This window comes from Mus musculus, chromosome 11 (genome assembly GCF_000001635.26).
Source record: "Mus musculus strain C57BL/6J chromosome 11, GRCm38.p6 C57BL/6J".
NCBI lineage: Eukaryota > Metazoa > Chordata > Mammalia > Rodentia > Muridae > Mus > Mus musculus.
This window is the reverse complement of record NC_000077.6, coordinates 55874626-55896481: the sequence shown is the minus strand read 5'-3', so window position 1 is coordinate 55896481 and position 21856 is coordinate 55874626. Positions and strand designations below refer to the sequence as shown.

At 42.2% G+C, this 21856-nt stretch overlaps 1 long non-coding RNA gene across 1 annotated transcript in view; it reads right to left on the bottom strand.

Moving 5' to 3' along the window:
• The window catches only part of LOC105244170, a 181882-nt gene that overhangs the window by 66768 nt on the left and 93258 nt on the right, over positions 1 to 21856 (bottom strand). Inside the window, exon 2 of the long non-coding RNA XR_001780217.1 lies at positions 12754 to 12921. This is a non-coding gene — a long non-coding RNA (uncharacterized LOC105244170). The remainder of the gene's footprint in view (positions 1 to 12753; positions 12922 to 21856) is intronic.

Sequence of the window (21856 nt, the reverse complement as noted above, 5' to 3'; positions counted from 1 at the left end):
CATTTGTTTATTTGCTGATCAGGTTATGCCCAGCACATCCTTCTGTGGTACCCTCAAGGAATATGTAAAGATCCAGATTCTGACCTCCAGATGCCACAGGTCACAAGCAGAGATGAATGTGTACATACAGTAAAATGTGAGGTCAGTAATTGTTTTTCCTTACCCTCCACATCCAGTTTGCCAGTAAGTCTGGTAGAGTAAATGATGATGATGATGATAGTAATAATAATAATTAATAAAACATGTATCGTGGATGCTATGGAGGTGGGTCACTTAGTTAAAGTGTCTTCTTATCAAGCTTGAGGACCTGAGTTTGGATATCCAAAGCCCAAGTGAAAAATCTGGGTGTGTTGATGCATGTCTGGACTTCCGCACTATGTGATGGAAGGCAGAAACAGGAGGAACCCTAGGAGCTGAGAGCCTGCTGCTCTGGCCTATATGGTGAACTTCTGAGCCAATGACAGCTGTTCCCTCAAACAAAAGGTAGAAGATGCCTGAGGACTGGCATCTGAGATTGTCCTCTAACCTCCACACATATGCTTATACTTGTAGACACACAGGAGAACACACATATGAACACCAAATATGCCCACCAAAGAGAGAGAGAGAGAGAGAGAGAGAGAGAGAGAGAGAGAGAGAAAGAAGAAGAAGAAGAAGAAGAAGAAGAAGAAGAAGAAGGAGGAGGAGGAAGGAAGGAAGGAAGGAAGGAAGGAGCCATAGAAATGGCTCTGTCCACAGGCATTATTATAAACACTGTAGCCTATGTGGTCTCTCTATCTGGACAACTGGCTGGAAGCATGTATGAGAGCATCTGAGGTACTATCTTTCCCACACTGTAATTCACTGTTGAGAAATATCAAGAATGAGCTACTGATCTAAAAACAAAACATTAAAAAACCTTGCCACTGTTCTATTTAAAATGAGCAGATTTCTGACACACTTAGAACTAAATGACATGAAATGTCCTGCACAATTTCAACCTGCAGACTTTACCCCCTGTCCTTCCTCATGATGACCAGGCTGTGTCCACACTGGCCTCCTTTGAGCTCCTGTCATCTGAAATATTTGCTTGGCTCTCCCTTCTTGCCACTTCAGCACATGTATCACACTCTCCAAGTGCCCTATCTCTCTCCATGCTCCCTCACCTTAAGGTTCTCTCCCACTCAGCTAGGTTGGGTTTCTTCATGAGGTTCACCTAATGCCTTATTTATCTGGGGAATAACTATGTTACTACTTCATCTTTTACAGTACTTAATGTGGAAGGAAATCCATTATGAAGGGGCCAGAATTGGAACCCGTTCCTATTGGGAACTTTTCAAAAACATGGTCCAGAAACCTCAAATGGGCAGCCTGAGCACTGTGACCTGACACCACAGAACTGCAGATCTAAGCTTTTTGACCAGGACTGACCTCTAACCAACTAGAACTGTCCTTATTTGTATAACCTGATCTGAGAAGATTGATTTGCATGGCCCTTATTTGCATGACAGGGTTTGCATAAATGGGAATAATATGTGCAATAGATTATGCTAACCACAGGAATGCACACCAGGACTGTATGCCTCCAGAAGGCATGAATCACATTCCAAGAGAAATGCACACAAAGAATCTCACTCTAATATAAAAATTACATTGAATGTACAAACACACACAAACACACACACACACACACACACACACACACACACACTCAACATCTCCTTACACCACATTGGGCAATATCCTAGTTATTCTCTAGAATGGCACCCCTGTCTGTCTGTCTGTCTGTCTGTCTGTCTGTCTATCAATTCCTTTCCAAGGCCATAGTGTATAGTTATTTCACTTATAGTATGCTTGGGTGAGAATAGGGGGCATCTGACCTGTGTGGTCTCCAATGGCAATTTGTATATAATGCCATTTTTTTCTGAACTAACTTTTTTAGGAAACATTGTTTATCCCACACAGTGGATGAGAAACACAGAAGGCATCTCATAGCCTGTGTCACTCACCCAAAATGTCAGATGACTGAAATATCTTTGTCATGGTAGGTTCAAGGAAACAGCTATAATTTATCTTTTTGTTTTGTTTTGTTTTGTTTTTGGAGGGGGGCAGTGTGTAGTATGTGCTCCATTGTATGCATGAAGGAGGTCAGAGGTTGCTGCTCCAAAGTAAGTTCTCTCCTGCTACCTTGTGGGATTCAGGGATTGAACTCAGATCATCAGACGTGCATACACATAGCCATCTTGCAGGTACAATTTTAATTTATTTTTAAAATTTTATTGGCATATATAACTTTTATATGATACCAATAACACATAGGTCAGAAGAAAATTAATATAATTCATAAGTAGCTCTGGAATACCATAAGAAATGTCAATCTATGCTCAAATTATTCACTCTTAAAGATATGTGCACTGTGACTAGAAGCTTGTAGACATATGTGGATAAATGTGAGCTTATTCAGTCAAAAAGAAAAATGTTTATACATGTAGATGAGCTTGTTTCCCTTAAAATTCCTCGAAAACAACCACCATCCAAGAGAAGGCTTTGCTCTAGCTCTCTGGTGCCTGAAAAGTGTTATTGTTCAAGCACCAAATCAGGGAGAAATCCCTCTTCTTAAGATTAAAAGTTACCTGTGGTAAGAGCCATGGAAATGATTCTTGCCTTTAAACAAAGCTTCTATGTTTAGAAGCATTGAGAAGCTCACCTCCTTCTTCATCCTCCAAGAGACAATTCCTCCTCCAGCCTCATAGAGACACTCTTTCCCATTTAGTAGGGACTCTCAGCAATTAAACTCTTCTGCAACACAAGGCAGCTAATTTTAACCCATCTAAAATCAAATTCTGTCTCTTTCGACTCAAAGAAGAGACAAGAATCTAGGACATTATACTGTACATTTGTTTAAATTTTTATGTCAGATAGTTTAGGTTGACCTCCAACCTGCTAAGTAGTTGGGGACAAGTTTGAACTTCTGATCTTCATGCCTCCACCTCCCAAGTGCTGGGCTGGAACCCAGTGCTTTGTGAATGATAGGTATTCTACAAACTGAGTGCTCACTTTTGATGGCACAAAGATAACAGGAATCTATTGGAAAAGGAACACAGGGAAAAGTAGATCTTGTACCCCACACAGATATACAGGTAGGGAAAAAACTTGCCCAACTTTAGGCAAAGAGTTTCCAGTGAACATCTCTCCAGGGCCTCTTGCTGTTCCATCCTCCGCCTTAAGCTATTCCTTCTCATCCATCACCAGACTCAGATCAAATTTCCAACTTATTAATCTTTTGGAGAGGTGCTGTCTCAGCAAGAAGCCATCAAGGTGACTGTTGAAAACCCAGGAGAGGACAAAGGAAAATTGGAGATGGGCAATGAGACAGAGAACCAGGGGAGCACAAGTTGGATGCTGCAGCAGAGAACCACACAGAGGCTGGCAGGTAACATCAGGCTAGGAGAGAACGGAAAATGCAGGCACACAGCCACTCAAAACCATGATCTATCAAACCTCCATGTTGTTCACCAACCACTACAGAACAATCCCAAATATAAGACTTGACATTGTGCCATTCATTTTCAAACTATGGCATATAGATGCCAATGAATTCAATAAACTCAGAAACTCTTTTATCTAGAGTTCAGCAAAAACTACCTTTGGAGTCTACACTTGAATGTGATTGAGGCTACCTGGTATCCAATCATAAATCAGGTAGTATGTTTGTGACTTTGAACTATCTGGACCTTCCTGTTCCTAGGTGCTAGAGTTTGGAGGATCATCAATAATGAGCCTGAGAACAGTAGTTAGATTCCATTTGGACAAGCTTTTCTGTTGTGATCTTTGATAAGGTACTTAGTCCCTAATCAAGCACTCCAATGGCCCTGAGCATTTCCACACTCATGTCTGTTCCCAGTCAGAGCCAGATTAGAAACAAGGCAAAACCAAGTACAGAATTAGCACTAATCCCAGTAACTGGTGACCTTAACCCTAGGCAGAATAAGGGTTATAGTTCACATACTCAACCAATGTTAAAGTACCTACTATAGGCCAGGTTCTCTACTGAACACTAGGGATGTTGTACTTGGTAGATAAGTATATCTAGAGTACATCAATTACAAATTTGCATTGACTGTGGTGACTTTAGCCCAAGTCTAAATTCACTCCACTCTTTCCCAAATATTAGCTTATAACCAACAGATCTGGGCTAAACCTCAATCCAATCCATAGCCACATCCAGGCTGGGAGAGTCTGTGTACCAACTAAAAACCTGGAGGAATAATAGAAAGGTTCTTAAAACCAATTCAAGCAATGCTGGGGATTGCCTGAGAAGCTGAAGGTGTCATCATTCTGTGAATGGCAACATGGAAGACAATTAATAAATGCTCCCCCCATCAAGATGGAAGCAGAAGAAAAGGCAAGCTTAGAGACAGCCCAGTGCATTTAGCACTGCTCAGGAGTGTACAGTGAGGTCTACTGTGCACACATCAATCATTAAGGGAGGAAAGAATGGAGGCAGAACACAGATCCTGTAGGCAACTGTGAGATCCTACAGATAGCAAAAGATCTAGAGAAATGCTTGCAAAACTCCCCAGAAGAGAATAGAAGATTAAAGGTCAAGACATATGGAAAGATAAAAGAGATGTCATATATAAGACTTGGAGAATTACAATCTCAAGACTGGGTTTGATTGAGGGGTTGAGTGAAGACCAGAGAGATGGCTCGGTGGGTAAAGGCACTTGCTGCCAAGCCTGATGATTTGAATTCTACCCCTGGATCCCACATGGCAGAAGAAGTGAACTGACTTCCAAAAGTTAACATCTGACCTTCTGACCTCCACTGAGGTACTGTTTCATGCATGCAGGCATGCATGCCTACCTACACATCAAATAAATGTAAAATACACATATTTTTAAATGAATCTTCAGCATGTTTTTAAGATGTTTGATACGCAGCTTAGGATCAGTGAATTCTCTGGAGATAGCTAGAAAACCAAGAAGAGAGAGTCTGGCTATTTACTGGCCAGACTTCAAGCAGAAGGTCCTATGAGCAAGAGAGTAAGTGTTCACATTCAATTCAGTTTGGAAATGTTAATTAAGGCTCAGCTGCAAGGGGTTCATTCATTTATGTGTACTCAGAGCTTAGTCTTAATCCCCTACTAATACTCTGTGTGGGAGGAACAAGAGCATGGGGGACGTGAAAGAGGAGAAAGGCCAGAGCAAATGGAGAGGCTTCGCTAACCACTCCTACCCATGAATGTGGCAATGAGGCCAGAGAATGTGGGGAACTTCCTAGATCTTACCAAGTTACTCTCAACTAATATAATAAGACAACCCTATAGTGTTGCCTTCTGTTTGTGACTAACTAAATGTTGAGAGAATTTATTCCCTGGGGAGACTTAATAATGAGTTTCCCCCTTTCTATAAGGTCCTAATGACAAGTCAAAGTATAATTCCATCAAAGTCCACGTGGGGAAGCCAGTGAGTTTATTCAGCTTACTTATAGACTGTGTATGAGGAACTGTAGACAGGAGCATGGGTGACCCCAAAGCAGACACGTGAAAGTCTGCACCAGCATGGATGATGCCATCCAAAAATGGTCACAGAAATAGAAGTCCCCTCTGCTAGCCTTCTCCAATCTATATGTACTTCCCTATATGATAAGGCTACCCTTGCAATTAGGACAGAATTACAAACAGATAATAGACTGAGAGGAGAGGCTAGAATCTCAGATGATGGTCCAATTGCCTTCCCAGCCCCTCTTTCTATGAGGGAACCCCAACAGTCAACAAACCTATCTGTAATCTTTTACAATCAGGCACAGCTGATCCAATGAATCGGGAGGCTGATCTGCTCAGAGGACCACACTCTATTACAGGAAGTCACCTTTCTAGCCTCGAGTTTTCCCTCTCATCTTCAGGGAATTCAGACTACAGGGTTGAGAGATAATGCAGAGTTAGGGCTGCTTTCTAAGTCATTGAATTAAATCTCTGAGGAAGGATTTCTTCTCCAGGTTCTTTAAACTCCAGGAACATAGACCTGGCCATTGTATTCCAGTCCCACCTGGCTTTGCACTAGGCAAGATACAGGAAAAAGGATCAAGGAGAAGAACTAATTCACAGCAATTGAGGTTAATCCCACTCAAAGCCTCAGCCCATGTTCGCAGCTAATCCAGCTAGAGCAGCTTTCATGGGGAGCTCTGATAAACCCTTTAGCCTCGGCAACTCCACATTCATGAGGAGTGTCGTCAATAGCTCAAGAGAGCAGAAGCCTGTCAGGTTTGATAGGCATGCCATCCCAAACCATGTTACCCACCACCACCACCACCACCCCAGGGCGAGCCTCCCAGACATGCCCAGCTAGCTCTGAATCTCACCTATCGGGGTCTTTTTGGTTTTAAACCAATCAATGCAGCTCTTGGAATTGTAAATCTCCCCAAAGTAATTTTGTGAGTGTGTGTGTGTGTGTGTGTGTGTGTGTGTGTGTGTGTGTGTGATTAAATTAACATTCTCAATGAGACTAGAGCATCTATAAGAGTTGGAATTGGGCCTTTGGTCCTTACTTATCATCACTCAAAGTGCCGAAGATGGAGCATGACATAGTGTGGGAATTAGAAGAGGTTCTGTGTGTGCATGCATGTGTGTGTGTGTATGTATGTGTCTGTGAGTACATGCATGCATGTGTATGCATGTGTCTGTGTGTCTATGTGTGTGTCTGTGTGTGCATTTTATATAGGTAGGTACATGTATGTATATATGCCTATAGAGGCCAGAGGCATCTCCCTCAATTTCTCTTTGAATTATTTGAGACAACAGTTCTTATTAAACTTGGAGCTTGCTGATTCAACTAGACTGGCTGGCCAGCAAACCCAGGATCCTCCTCTCTTCAGGCCCCTGTCCCTACAACCCCAGGTAGGCCCTGCCATGTTGGACTTTTTATGTAGGTTCCAGGCATTGAACACAGCTCCTAGTATTTGCACAGCAAGCATTTTGCTGGCTGAGCAAACTCCTGCCCTCTTGTTGGTTTATTAAAAACACCAACTCAGAGATAGCAGTCTCAATGGGTCCTCTAGAGAAATGAGAGTTGAGTGTTGGTTTCTCTGCTGTTTTCTTGGTTACCATGAGGCTGCTCCCTTAGCTTCTTGCTAGTCCATCTTCCAGATGGAGTTACAATTCTTCCTAATTCCATATCAGTCCTGGGCAAAACTACATAGATTACACTCAACTCCACTCTCATATTTCCATACTCTTATTAGGTAATTTTCCATTTTAACCATCTTTCTAAGAATAACCCAGCAGCCCTAAGTGCATTCTAATATCATGCCAGCAACACTAAATCTATTTCCAGAACTTTTGCCATCCCAAAGGCTACATATAACCCATACTCCTGGCTCCTCCGCCCTGGTAACTTCTTATCTGCTTCAGGTCTCTATGATTTTCATATTCTAGGTATTTCATATAAGTGGGATAATAGCCATGCCAGTGGGTGTAAAATGATATCTCATGTTTCAGTTTGTATTTTCCTAATGATTTATGATATTGGATATCTTTGTTTATGCTTCTTAGCAATTTCATTTTTCTCTCAGAGTGTTTACTCAAGTCTTTCACATACTTTTTAATTTGCCTTGTTATTTTATAATTGATTGTGAGAAGTTTTTATATACTCTGTATAGTAACTCATTATTATATATATGATTTGTGAATATTTTCTCTCATTGTGTGGATTGACTTCCTAGTATAATTTTTATTTATTAATTTTTAATTCATTAATACAAATACATTAAATATAAAAACAAATTGATAAGTACAAATGACATACAGTATGCCCCAAAACTTAAACTCATTTCTATATGGCCCCTTTTCCTATAGAACCCATCATCCCAATGTAGTCACACTAGCACCTAGCTATGGAGAATGCCTTTTATCCTTCTCACAACATCCAATCATGTAGCTTCTATTGTCTATAATCACTACCACCATCACCATCTTCATCACCACCATCACCATCACCATTACCACCATCACCACCACTACCACTATCAACACCATTACCACCATAATCACCACCACCATTACTATCACCACCACCACCACCACCACCACCACCACCACCACCACCACCATCAACACCATCACCACCATCAATTGTAGCTTTAATCTTTTATTGTTAGTTTGTGATATGCTAGATTCTTTGAATAAAACTTTAGCTACAACTTCTCTCTTTTCTTCATATCAATTCTTAAAATTTTGCTGAACTCATCCCACTTAAAGTCAAAGAAACAAACTCAAGCTAGTAACATAGTGAAGGCCATTCTTATACTGACAACTCTCTCTTCCCATTTCATGTTTATTTATATTTTCTTCATGAGAGGAACGTATGAGCTTATGCAAACTACAATTCAAAATGATTTTCCTCTAACTGTTAAAGGCCAGACATTCCTCAAGTGAATTACTATTAAGGATGGAAATTTCAGGCAAAAGACATAGTTTTTCAAAGTTGTTAGGCCCTGCAAAACTATTCCCATAAGCAAGAGAAATCTTCAGACAAATGTACTGACTACTTCACAGGCAAAGAAGAGAAAGGTCCTTCCACCCATTCACCTCATCTGCTTCCCAAACTCCTTGAGCAAGGGAGGAAGTTTGCAAAGTCCTCCAGGCTCTGTGTGACCTCAGTCACACAGCCTCTGTATAGAGACCAGGTTTTCACTCTTACAGACTGAACCATAAACTCACATACTGAATGCCAACCATCAATGTGATGGTATTTGGAAATGAGGCCATTTGAGGTGGTTAGAACTTGATAGATTGTTAGTCCTATATCACCACCAAATGGGATTGAAGTTTTAAATGAAATAAGGGGGGGGGCATGGAAGTGGTCCCATTCCTCTCTCCTCTACCTCCTATTCAGGGCTTTTTTGATAAATAGATATAAAACAATGCCCCACATATAAATCACCACAGCTGCCCCATTTTCTCAGTATTCCATTCTACCTCTAATAAGATGACAAAAGATTCAATCCATAAGTAGGCCAAGTAGGTACCAAGTCTACAAGCTTAGGCCAGTTACAGGATGTTTTCTTCTTTAGCACACTAAATTTGAGATTCTGTGCTGTTTTATTTGCTGTCCTGAATAGCATTCCTATAATTTTCAGTTCTGTAGATGTACAGCAGCCAGTGTGATAGCCTGTAGCTGTCTTCTGTGCTTCTGACAGGCTGCAAGCTCGAGACCATCAATTGAATTCTCTTCACCTCGTTTCCTCCACCAGGGACATGGTGGGAGTCACCCCTGCTAATTATGATTTTTGTTATGCAGAAATACAGGGGCATGGAATGAAAAAAAAAACTTTAATTCCAGTAATAACAAAGGCATGTAAGTTGAACTAACCCAGGCCCAGATTATAATTACAACCCAGAGATTAGTTTATGATACCTGGTAATTTCAGACACTTGTCACAGAGTAATTCAAGCCAGACACCCCTGTCCTATCCGTGAGGGAAGGAAGCTATGTGAGGTGAGGTTTGTGTTTGTTTTCTGTTTCTAAGTATACCCTCTCTTGTCCACATGATGCAGCCTGCATATAATCCACAGACAGTGCTGCTGCTGTGTGAGCTAAGAAGATCCAAGGATTTCAGTGCTACCATAGTTCAAAACACTTGACAAAGGAAATTCAGGAGAGAAGGTAGCTACCAGGATGATACCAAAACTTGAAAATGTATGCCCCTTAAGTATTTGATCAACTCTTGAATGGGAGATGTAAGGCCATTCCATGAACCCTTGGAGAAAATTGATGGGTTGATATTAAATTAATCATTTCATTCCTTTGTTTATGTAGAGTCAAGATCTCTAGCCCAGGCTGGTCTCAAACTCACTATACAGCCAAGGGTGGCCTTTAACTATTCATCTTCCTTCATCTACTTCCCAAGTGTTGGGATTATAGATTTGCACACACAGGCACTGAGCTCTGAACCAGGAGCTTCTTGTCTGCAGACAAGTACTGTATCAACTGAGCTATATATCCATGCCTGAACTTAAAAGACAATAATTAAGGCTTACTCTCATCATACTGGAAAGCTTGAGAACCATCAGGAATATCCCATTATTACTCCAGAAGACTTGAGGTGTGTCCAGCCCTTAGCCCCTAAGCTGGATGTAGCTAAGGATAGGCCTATGAAGGTAGCCCAACAAAAAATCATAATCTTATATAAAATGCTGTGAGATTCTTAAAACATAAAGAAACAACTCAGAACCCCTCAATGACACACTTACCAAGCGTGAACTTTTCAGGTGACATCATATCACAAGGTCAAAGGCTTGGCCACACTCTGACAGTAGTAGAAACCTATTCTTCATACAGGGAAACATGAACACTTGACAATTTAGCTAGTTGTGGAGAAAACCTTGGGGGAAGAAGTGATAACAACATAGAAGATCTACCACATGGCATCCATGATCCCAACACTATAATGGGCAAAGGAAGATGGCAAGAAGACCCCATAATCGCCCTAATGCTATCAGCAAACAAGAGCTTCAAAGCAATCGCTATCTCTGTATTCAAAAACATAAAGGGGAAGAGGAGGCTCTACAGAAAAAAACATAAAAGAGCCAACAGGCAACTCCGGAAGTATTCTCATCAGATGAAATATGGAAGATTAATTACATGGAATTGATGGTAGATGGAAACCATATGAACAAAAAATAACAGGCTTAAATAAGGGAGATGGAAAAAAGATTGTGTCTAAAGGAGAGAAGGATGCTGTGAAAAAAATATGCAGAATCCTCCATGACCTGTGGGACCAAGTACCCCAGCACCTCAATGCCCCAGGGTAATCAAGTACCCCAGCACCTCAGTGCCCCAGAGTAATCAAGCACCCCAGCACCTTTGCATTTTGGAGCCCTGTTCAGAGATGAGAGGAAAACAATGGAAAAAATGACTGGAGATGCTCCAAAGGTAATGGGAAGGTCACTTCAGAGATATAAAAATCACAGCAGAACCCCAAACAGCATGAACCTAAAGAAAAGCATGCATCAGAGTCAACCTGTTCAAATCAAGAGACAAATCTTAAAAGCAGCCAGGGAGAGTGTGTGCAAAGTAAGCGGGGACACTAAATGATGGTGGCTGCTTCCCTGCCAGAGGAGACAGATGCAGCGGCCTATGGGGTGACACCAGGTGCCAAGGACATAGCACTGCTCATTCACAGTTCTGCCGGCAACGAAAATATGCTTTGAAGCAAAGACAGAATACAAATACTATTTAAATGCACATAAGTAAAAGGCTAATTGGCCTCAGAGAAGCAAGATAAATAGCAGAGGAAGTTGACCAGTTTTTGTTGTTGTTGGTTTGTTTTTGTTTTTTTTTTTAAGCAGGGAGACATCAAAACCATGATTCCATAAAAAGCACACTGGAATTGCTAGACTAGAGAGAAGGCAGGATATTTCCTTCTGATTCTTTTAGAAGACAGCTCCCAAACTTCCAACAAACTTAAAAGTCTTCTGGAAGTCAGCGTTTCTTGAGCAAGGCAAAGGTCTTGCATGCAACATGAAATATGTGATTCATAGAAGAAAAAGGTTATAAATCTCAACATTAATACTTAAAAGTTTTCAACAAGAGCGTTGGGAGATTGAAAAGAGAAAGCACAGACTGTAATAGAAGTTTGTACAAGTCAGATCTAATGAGAGGATATCCAGAGTATATAAATAGCATTTAAACTCAAATAAACTAAGAACTTTAAAATAGTGAATAAAAACTGGAGTAGTTATTTCTCCAAAGAAAACATGAATATAACATAAAGGAAAAAGGGAGAGAGGAAGGAAGGAAGGAAGGAAGGAAGGAAGGAAGGAAGGGAGGAAGGAAGGAAGGAAGGAAGGAAGGAAATATGTGTAGCATTGTTACCCATTGGGATAGCATTGGAAATGTAAATGAAGAAAATACCTAATTAAAATAAAATTTAAAAAAAAGAAATATGCAAATCTAGACCTGGCTCACATCTGCAATCTCAGCTCTTGGGAGGAAAACACAAGCAGAGAATAGAAAGTTCAAGACCAGCCAAGGGTAAGTAGCCAGTTCCAGGCCAGACAGGACTCTAAAAGCAGACAGAGTGTGCATGGACACAGCATACTCAAATTAAAGCCATCTCAGTCTTCTATTAAATGGGTGTCCTCATTCACTCTCTATTGTGACAAAACCTTGTCCAAAGCAGGTTAGGGAAGATCAGGTTTGTTTGGTGTATGCTTCTCCATCACAGTCCACCTTGAGGGATGTAGGGCAGGAACTCAAAGCAGGACTGCAGAGGCAGGAACGGAAGCAGCAGCAATGGAAGAGTGTTTCTTGCTTACTTTAGGCTCATGTTCAGCAGGGGTGGTGCTGCTCACAATGAACTGTGCCCTTCCACACCAATCATTAATCAAGAAAATGCTCCCACAGACTTGCCCAAGGCCAATCTGATGGTGACATCTTCTCAACCGTGCTTCCCTCTTCTTGGATGACCCTAATTTGTGCCAAATGGACACAATGGCAATGACAACAAAAATCCCTAACCACCATGACATCCACTAGAGGGGCACTTAGTCTCCAAATAAATAAATAGGAAACAGCAGGCTCCATACAGGAGGAGGCAGCAGGTGGCGTATACCTGCATCCCAGGGAAACCATTCCAAATGATCACAAACATCCTGGTTTAAGATATACACACCATGTTTCTTACAGGTCTGGAAACGAGAAGACCAGACCCAAAATGTGAGCAGAGATTTTCTTCCTCTCCCAACCACTCTTGAGAAGGATCCTTCCTTACCTCTTCCTGGTCCTTGTCATCATTGGCAGTTGCTGGCATTCCCTTGGGTTACAGGTCTGTCCACACCTTTTATACATCTTCACATGGTGGCCTTCCCTCGATTTGCTGATATCCAAACTTCTCTCTCTTTGTAAGACAGCTGTCACTGGATTTATGGCCCACTCTGTGCTAATAAAACCTTATTTCAGCATCTCTATAAAGACCTTGTTTCCAAGACCAAAGGCCAAGATGGCAGCATATCTTTTAGGAAGGCACAAGGTAGAAGTACAGTCAGTTATGTAGGGTCCTTGAAAAGATAAAAATTGTTTAAGTTTTCTTTAAGTGGTAGGGCAGTGTTTTATACAAAAACGCCAAATATGAGTACCACATCCATGCACTGAGTGTTTGTATCTCTCCCAAACTCATACGTGATTTAAATTCATAATAGGACTTTATTTGAGGGTTAAGAGCTAATGGCATTGTGAGGGTTAATGGCATGTGAGGTCCCCCAGAATACAGTTGGTGCTCTTAGAAAGTACCAGAGAGAACATTCTTTCCTTCTTCTTGCCATGTAAGGATACAATGAGAAGTTAGCATCTGAAACCGGTAAGAAAGATCTGGCCAAAAGCTGCTTGTACTGGCCACTTAAGCTCATACTTCCAGCTGTGGGACAGTTAACTGTCAGCCAAGCAAGTGTCATTCAGTCCAGGTCCCCAGCCTGTGGGATGGTACCACCCTCCTTTACCGTAAGTCTATAATGAATATACGATAATACAGGAAGGGAACCTAGCAACCACATCTTGAACACAATAAACCTGTTTAAGGAGGATACATCATCAAATGCCTTCGGGTCCCCTGCAACTTGTACAAGGAACAAATGTGAACCCTCCCAGAATGGTTCTCTGGTCTCTATATTCATAGTCAGTCTGTGTCACACACACACAGTATTGATGCTTAAGGGAACAGATGTAAACAAAAGTTTCTGTGAACAACTGCAGCTTCCACCAGACCATCTGCAAGGCTGATTGACTGATTAGGAATGTCAGGAGGTGAAGAGGTTGGAATGTTGCCAGTTTAAAGCCAGAACACCTTGGGCCATGTTAAGCCTCCTTAATAGCCATATATGGTCCTCCTATGAGTCACAATGACTCAACATCATTGTGACAAGTAGGTAAATCTTTTGGAATATAAAAGATAAAATAAATTCAACAGCAACAGCAACAAAATTCCCTAGTTTTCACCAACTAGAAAGCTAAAAATAGCCAGGCAGTGGTGGCAAACGCCTTTAATCGCAGCACTTGGGAGGCAGAGGCAGGCAGAGTTCTGAGTTTGAAGCCAGCCTGATCTACAGAGTGAACTCCAGGACAGTCAGGGCTATACAGAGAAACCCTGTCTTGAAAAACCAGAAAGAAAGAAAGAAAGAAAGAAAGAAAGAAAGAAAGAAAGAAAGAAAGAAAGAAAGAAAGAAAGAAAGAGAGAGAGAGACAGAGAGAGAGAGAGAGGGAGGGAGGGAGGGAGCGAGGGAGGGAGGGAGGGAGGGAGGGAGGGAGGGAGGGAGGGAGGGAGAAAGGAAGGAAGGAAGGAAGGAAGGAAGGAAGGAAGGAAGGAAGGAAGGAAGAAAGAAAGGAAGAAAGGAAGAAAGGAAGAAAGGAAGAAAGGAAGAAAGGAAGAAAGGAAGAAAGAAAGCTAAAAATACCCCAGAGGCTGTCTGATGCTTTGCTGTAACCCTCCTACCTAATATCTCTACTGATTCCTTCTTGATTTATGACTTCCATTGTCCTGGTCCTATTAAAAAAACAAACAAACAAACCAACAAAACAAAACAAAACAAAACAAAACAAAAAAACCCTTCATAGAACAGTTACTAGGTTAGAACAAAGAATTTAGGATAACCTAAATCTGTGTTCTTGAGCCCACTGTTGCTTATATTTGGCGCCAAAGAAAAAAAGAACTCAAAAGAACAAAAAGAAAAACTAAAAACAAATAAACAAATAAACCTAACTCTTAGCTTCTGTGAGGTAAGAGTTAGAGTTTTGTGTTAGCAGCTGAATGAAAGGATAAGAGACTGGACTTAATTAGCGAAGGCTTACTTCCACTTGATGCATAAGGCCCCAGCCCTCCTCTTTCCCTCTTGAAACAGTCACAATGGAATGAAAATTAGCACCACAAAAGGCCAGGTATTTTTTTAATTGATTATTTTATTTATTTACATCCCAAATGTTGCCCTCTCCCAAAGTTCTTCACTCCATCTCCCCTCCTTTTTACCTCTGAGAAGGTGCCCTCCCAGGGGCATCCCCCTTCCCTAGGGCATCAAGTCTCTACAGAATTAGGCACATCCTCTCCCACTGAGGCTAGACAAGGCAGTCCTCTGCTACCTATGTGCCAAGGGGCCTCAGACCAGCCCCTGTATGCTTTTTGGTTGGTGGCTTAGTCTCTGAGAGTTCCTAAGGGGACCAGGTTAGTTGACACTGTTGGTCTTTCTATGGGGTTGCCATCCCCTTCAGCTCCTTTAGTCCCTCCCCTAACTCTTCCATAGGGGCCCCCAACCTTAGTGCAATGGTTGGCTGTAAATATCTGCATCTGTCAACTGCTGATAGAGCCTCTCAGAGGACAGCCATGCTAGGTTCCTGTCTGCAAGTACAACATAGCAATCAGGGTTTGGTGCCCGCCTGTGGCATGGATCCAAAGTTGGGCCTATCACTAGACAGCCTTTCCTTCAGTCTCTGCTCCATTTTTGTCCCTGTATTTCTTTTAGACAGAACAATTCTGGGTCAAAATTTTTGAAGGTAGGCCTCCACTGGGGGGCTCTGTCTATCTACTGGAAGTAGTCTCTTCAGGTTTCATCTCTCTACTGTTGGGCATTTTGGCTAAGATCACCCCCATTGAGTCCTGGGAGCCTCTTACATCTCAGGTCTCTGGAACTTTCTAGAGGCTCTCCCCCACCCCCCCAACTCCTGGCAGCTGCATATTTCTATTTATTCTCCTAAAGGCCAGATATTTCATTGTTTATACTAAGAACGATGTCTTTCTCTTATGTCCTTTAGGCCTACCACAAGGCCTTACTTTGCAATAACAAAAATTACAACCTGCCTTCTCCATGGTGGGGGTGTGGCCAGTCACTGTGAAAGAGTGTGTGATGGGGGAACCTACTTCCAGTGCAAGACTGAAGTGAAAATCAAGAAACTCTCCGATCAAGACAAACAGCATCTCAACAGCAACATTTAAGAATCCGGTCAGCATACGGTGGCCCATGAGGGTGAAGCCTAGAAAGCTTAATGGAGATTTTCTCTCAGGGCTGAACCCTAGGGTTACATCTTGAGTTTCTCCAAACAACAGCTCATTTTTTAAAGGGATGTTTTTGTTTGGTCTGAAACAACCCAGCAGCCAAGGCCTCCTACGGAAGAATAACAAATGAATCCTCTGCCAGCATGCCCAGAAGGCTGCTTTTACATCAAGGAAACGTGAAGTCTCTCCTCTGGTAATAAAGCAGCCTCAAGGATTACAGCTTACCTTTTCCCTAAGTGAGAGCAGATGTCTCCGAGCAAGGATGCACTTAGCCAGCTGTGACAACTACCTGGCCGGCACCGGAAACAATAAAACGGGAGGCTAAAATTGAGAGTTTAATGTGTGTGTCATCCTTTATCCCATTTCCTTTCTGTATTCATAATTATCAAAAGCACATTTGTGGGCCGGGAAGAAGCCTCACTCAATAAATGCTTGCCCTATAAGTTCAAGGACTTGACTTTAATTCCCAGAACTAACATAGAAGCTAGGCTTCGTGGCACACCTACTATGAAAGGAGAGGCATGTGGGTCCCCGGGGCTCAGGGGACAGTCTAGCATAATGGCAGGAGTGTGAGATTCAGCGAGAGACACTATCTCAAAAATAAAGAAATCTTCATAACACTCAAGGCTGGGCTCTGATTTCCACACACATATCCTTTCACTCATATCTGTGTGTGTGTTCACATGCCCATGCACACTACACACACAAACACATATAGAGAGGGGGGAGGGAGGGAAAGAAGGAGGGATGGAGGGGAGAGCCAGCAGCACATTTTCCTGAGAGAAGCCATCTCTTTAATATACAACAAGCATCACATACTATGCCAAGTACCTGTAATTTTTATTCATTAACTTTCATAGGAACTTTGCAAAGAAATATTTTATTTCCCTTTCTTTTTCATTTTTTTTTGAGTCTTTGAAACTCAGAGATGGGATGCATCTAGCTCAAGGTCACACAGCTAATTTTAGTGGTGGAAGACTAATCAAGGTTTCTTTAAAGTCACAGAAGGGCAATTGCTACACGCCTCGGACAAGAGCATTAGACAAGTCCTTGTAGCATTAATTCTTCCATTTCATTTATTCCCTGTTGTCCTGTCTATGTACTCTTGCTGGTAATCTGCATCTTTGTTCACAGAATAATACTGAATATTATTCATAGAATGTTTTTACAAGTCAGTTCATTTGTATTGAAATAAGTTTGGGAATGAAATTTAATTGAAGTTTTAAATTAAAATCTTTTGGTCACTTAATGAATTGAAAAATGAATCCAGGTGCTCACGGGCCTGTAATTTGAGCACTTAGGAGGTAGAGGCAGGAAGATCAGGACTTCAAGCTCAGCCTCAGATCCATACTGTGTTCAAGACCAGACCGGGTTCTAGGAGATTACAAAACCAACACACACTTGTATCCTTTTCATATGTGGAAAAAATACACCATAAAGCAAAAAGGGCACCGCTAAGTTCACCCTGGGCTCTGTTGCCTACTGCGTGCTTGAGTCTAGAGCCCAGACTCTTTGCTAAAGAGGGAACTGAGCAAGATCTGGAGAGTCAAGGTCAAGTTGGTCAGAATCCAACAGAGCTGCCTCCAGAGGCAATAGGAAAGACTGGAGCAGCTGGATCCCCTCAGGGTTACCAACAACTACTTCCACAGTTAGGTGACAGCCAAGCTCCCTTCAGTTCCACCAGAAGCTGGTGGGCCACATGCCCTCAAAGCACCATGAAACAGAAGACCATCAAGTGACACACAGCCCAGCAAGTAACACATACTGCCCTCCCATTCTGGGTGCCATGGGAGGTGGGAGATTATCTTTCTTGCCTGTTCTCTGTCACCAACCAGCAGCAAGATTGGAGGTAAATTATAGAAACATTTTGAACACTGGGGACCCCCACTATTAATAAAAGAATTAACTACGCAGGGTGCTGTGTACCCGAAATCCTAGGACACTGAGGCAGGAGGATCACATGATCATAAAATTAAAGAAAGACTAGATTATTCCATAAGAACCTGTCTCGAAAAAAAAAGGGGGAAGAAAATAAGAGAATAGTGGGAAGGCAAGGGTGTAGATAAGAGAGGAAAACAAAAAGAGGAAGGGGAAGAGGAGGAAAAGCAGGAGGAAGAGGAAGGAGAAAGAGGAAAGAGAGGGCAGATGGAAGAGGTTTTCTTCATTTCATTCCATAATTTCTCCCCTATCTAAAACTCTACATTTTACTTTATCTTGAATATTTATGTATTTTCTCTAAATTTTACTGTTTAAAATTTGAAACAAGCCTCTATTGTCCCTGTATTTGTCTTCAATATAGCACAAATAAAATATGCTTCTCAGAATCTAAGATTTACAAACATAGCAACTGATTATCCTATCAACCTACACACGTTTCTTACTGGGGCATAAATCCATTCTTTACTTCAAATTTAATAGCAAGAAGGAGTGTGATGCTTGACAGAGGCATTCTAGCCCAGGCTCTGGCCCATGGGATACGCAGCGTTGGACAGTCTGACTCGGTCTTTGTTTCTAGACATAGATAACTATTTTCAGTCTCTCCTAATTTGGGGTTCCTGCAGGGATAAGATGATCTCACAGATGAGGAAACATTTGAAAGACTGCCACCCCAAGTCCAGCCTGTTCGAAGATCTCTGCCACTGTCAAGTGATATCAGAGACCGGAAGCTAGTTCCAGAGTGTGATGTAACTTGTCAGCTGACCTTGGACTCCTCGGTCTCTCTTGGCCTGTTGCCTCATTTGAATGATAAACCCACTTAGAGCCCTTTCATCACCAAAATTATACACTTCTGAGATTGATTTATTGTCAGCTACAATTACCCTTACCCACCACACATCAGACAGGATCATAGAAAAGGAGATAAAAAGAACCAGGACCAAAGAGGAGGAACACTGGAACCGGATGAGAGTTCTGGGTTTGTGTGTCAGCTGTGCAGTGTGCAAGGTCTGTTCCTCAGAGTAACTGTCTGATGTGCCACCTCCTCCTCTGTAATGTCTCCTCTGGGGTCCATGTGCCTCAGAGACTTGGAACTCACTGTCAAGATCTGACCAATGAGCAGGCTCCTTTACTCCTAACAGAATAATTGACTCCAGGTTTGTCACTCCAACAAAATGGTCCAGTGAAGCCAATCTTCTTGGTTCTGGTGGGAGCATGATGATGTATTTGTGCCCAACAGCACTGCCCACCATAGAGATGGTGTAAGCCTGAGGCCACTGGTGGCTGGCTGTCTCCTACTCAGAAAGGGGCTTCTTGAGACTGAAATCCCCTCAGAAGAAGACAGAGATGATGAAGACCACTGACATATTCATCCAGGTGTCTAGGCAGCAATACCCAATGTCACAGAAGCCAGCTCTGTGTTTCTCTCTCCTGCCCCTGAAGAACTTCTCACTGATACACAAAGACTTTCAACTTGCCCATATAGAGTTCAGGAACTTCCCTCACAGGTGCCTTTGGGACCTCTGAAGCAATGCTGGTGGAGTAGGTCGCAATAACTGCAGGGCTGTTGGACCCTGGGGCTCCTTTAAAACAAAGCAAGTTCTTTCTGTGTCTTTTTATCTATTGAGCATTGCATGAAGTTTGCTTTGAAGGCAATTTTCAAGGATGGTTGACCTCGGAGTTCCCTGAAGACCCCTTTCTGGAATCTAAAAGAACTATCTCAGCCTTACCTGTCCTAGAATAAAGGACAAACTCAAAGGCCAAGAGAATGTGGGTTGAGGAGGAGGGGCCCATAGGCAGCCAGAGAGACTCTCACGAATTAAAAAAAAAAAATAGCAGGGGCCAAAAAGACAGCTCAGTGAGTAAAAAGAGCTTGCTTTCAAACCATGAGGACCAGAGTTCATATCCCAGCATCCACATAAAAACTGGACAGGGCCCTTGACCCCCTCCTCAGGCTTCCCTGTGTATATATCAGTACATACATACAACACGCATTGTAGTGGGTTGGGACCAATGTTGTTTGTATTCTACTGTAAGACACTGAGGGACCCTGCCCCACCCCCAGTTGGTTCTGAATGGTAAATACAGATGTTGGCAGCCAATGGCTGGGCAGGGCAGACAGAGGTGGGAATTTTAGGAGTCCAGGACTTGGGACCTGGAGGAAGAGAAGAGGAGAGACTCCATGCCTGTGGAGAGTACAGGACAGAGAGACATGGTCTCTACGTGAAGGAGTCAGGAGAATGAGGGCCAGCTGGGCAACCTTCTAGGTCCAGAGCAGCCAAGATAGAACACAGAATCTAGTAAATAATCACTCAAGATTAACCACGCAGAGACTAGATAATGGCCCAACTATTGAATTGTATAATACATATTAAAATTATAGATGGTGCGTGTGTGTCTTTCATTTGAAAACACTGAGGCAGGTAGCAAACTGACAAGATTTATTAATTAGTCATTTAACTCAACAACACATACATACAACACACACACACAGTAAATTAATCAAAAAGGACAGCACAACCAAACCCTCAATGTTGGACCCCCATGAAATTTTGATATGTTTCAATAAGCTCTATGGAGCTTGCTATATTAGTTAAGATTTCCATTGCTGTGACCAAACAATTGACAACAAGCAACTTAAGCTAGGGAGAATGTATTTGGGCTCATAGTTGGAGGTGACACAATCCATGACATCAGAGAAGTTAAGATGGCTGGAGTTGAGGCAGCTGATCACATTCTGTCCTCAGTCAGGAACAGAGAGCAACGGAGGCAGATGCTTAGCTCACTTCCCACTTTTTTCATTCAGCTGAGGACCACAGGCCACGGGCTGGTGCTGTGTATACGTAGGGTGGTTTACGATTTTTTCAGAGCACCTTTGAGCCAGGCAAGCTACATTCACCAGATACATGGAAATCAATGACAACAATAAACCTTTTCCCTCCTGAGTCCACAGCGACTCTAAGTGTGTCTGATCTGTGTGCTATTACCGGGCAAGCTTAATGTGCATGTGCACACGTGGCAGCCAGGATATAGGACCAGAGTTGTCAGGTAGAATCTCTTTTGAAGGTTGAAAATATCTGATCTACCAGGAAAACACCATGTCAGAAGGAAGAGTCACTGTGTGTATATGTGTGCGTGTACATCTCTGTGTGTACACATGTGTGTGTAATGTGTGCACGTATATATGTGTACATATACACATATATAGTGTGTATATATGTGAGTACACATATGTATATGTGTGTGTATACACCAGACACTGTCCCACATTCTTCTCCTTTAATGATAATAGGTCAATTTCCCCCTATGTGTCTCTTACTTTCCTTCTAAAGAGAAAGAATACTACATTACTACTGGTATTTACTGTGCTCAGCAAACAGAGAAATAAAATGTTCATGGCCTGTTAAACCAGTGTTAGCCCTCTGCACACTCCATCTTTGGCTCTGTTGTGACAAGTCAGACTTTGGAGGGGCTCACATGCTCCTACCAAGGCAGGGGCCACTGCCTCTAGCTTCACAGAACCCATCCCCTCTTCTCTGATTCACTGAATGCAACTGGCATCCAAGAAACTGGTGCATTCATTGGCTCAATCATTCATCCACCCATTCATTCATTCATTCATTCATTCCCTCAGTCATTTGTCAGAGAAGAGTATGCAAAACCTAAACTTGTGCTTAGTCTCGGAAATAAAAGGCTGTTCCACCCTCAAGTTCACAGCTAATTTGGGAAGGGGCTATTCATTATTTGATGATACATTCTTCAATTCATTTGCACAAGAACACCAATGGTCTCATTTGATCTTTATGACCAAGACAGTTATTCTCTTTAATAAATAAGGTCACTGAGGATAGAGAAGATTGAGCTAGAGCAAAAGTAAGGTTTCAAACAGATCCGACTACCAAAG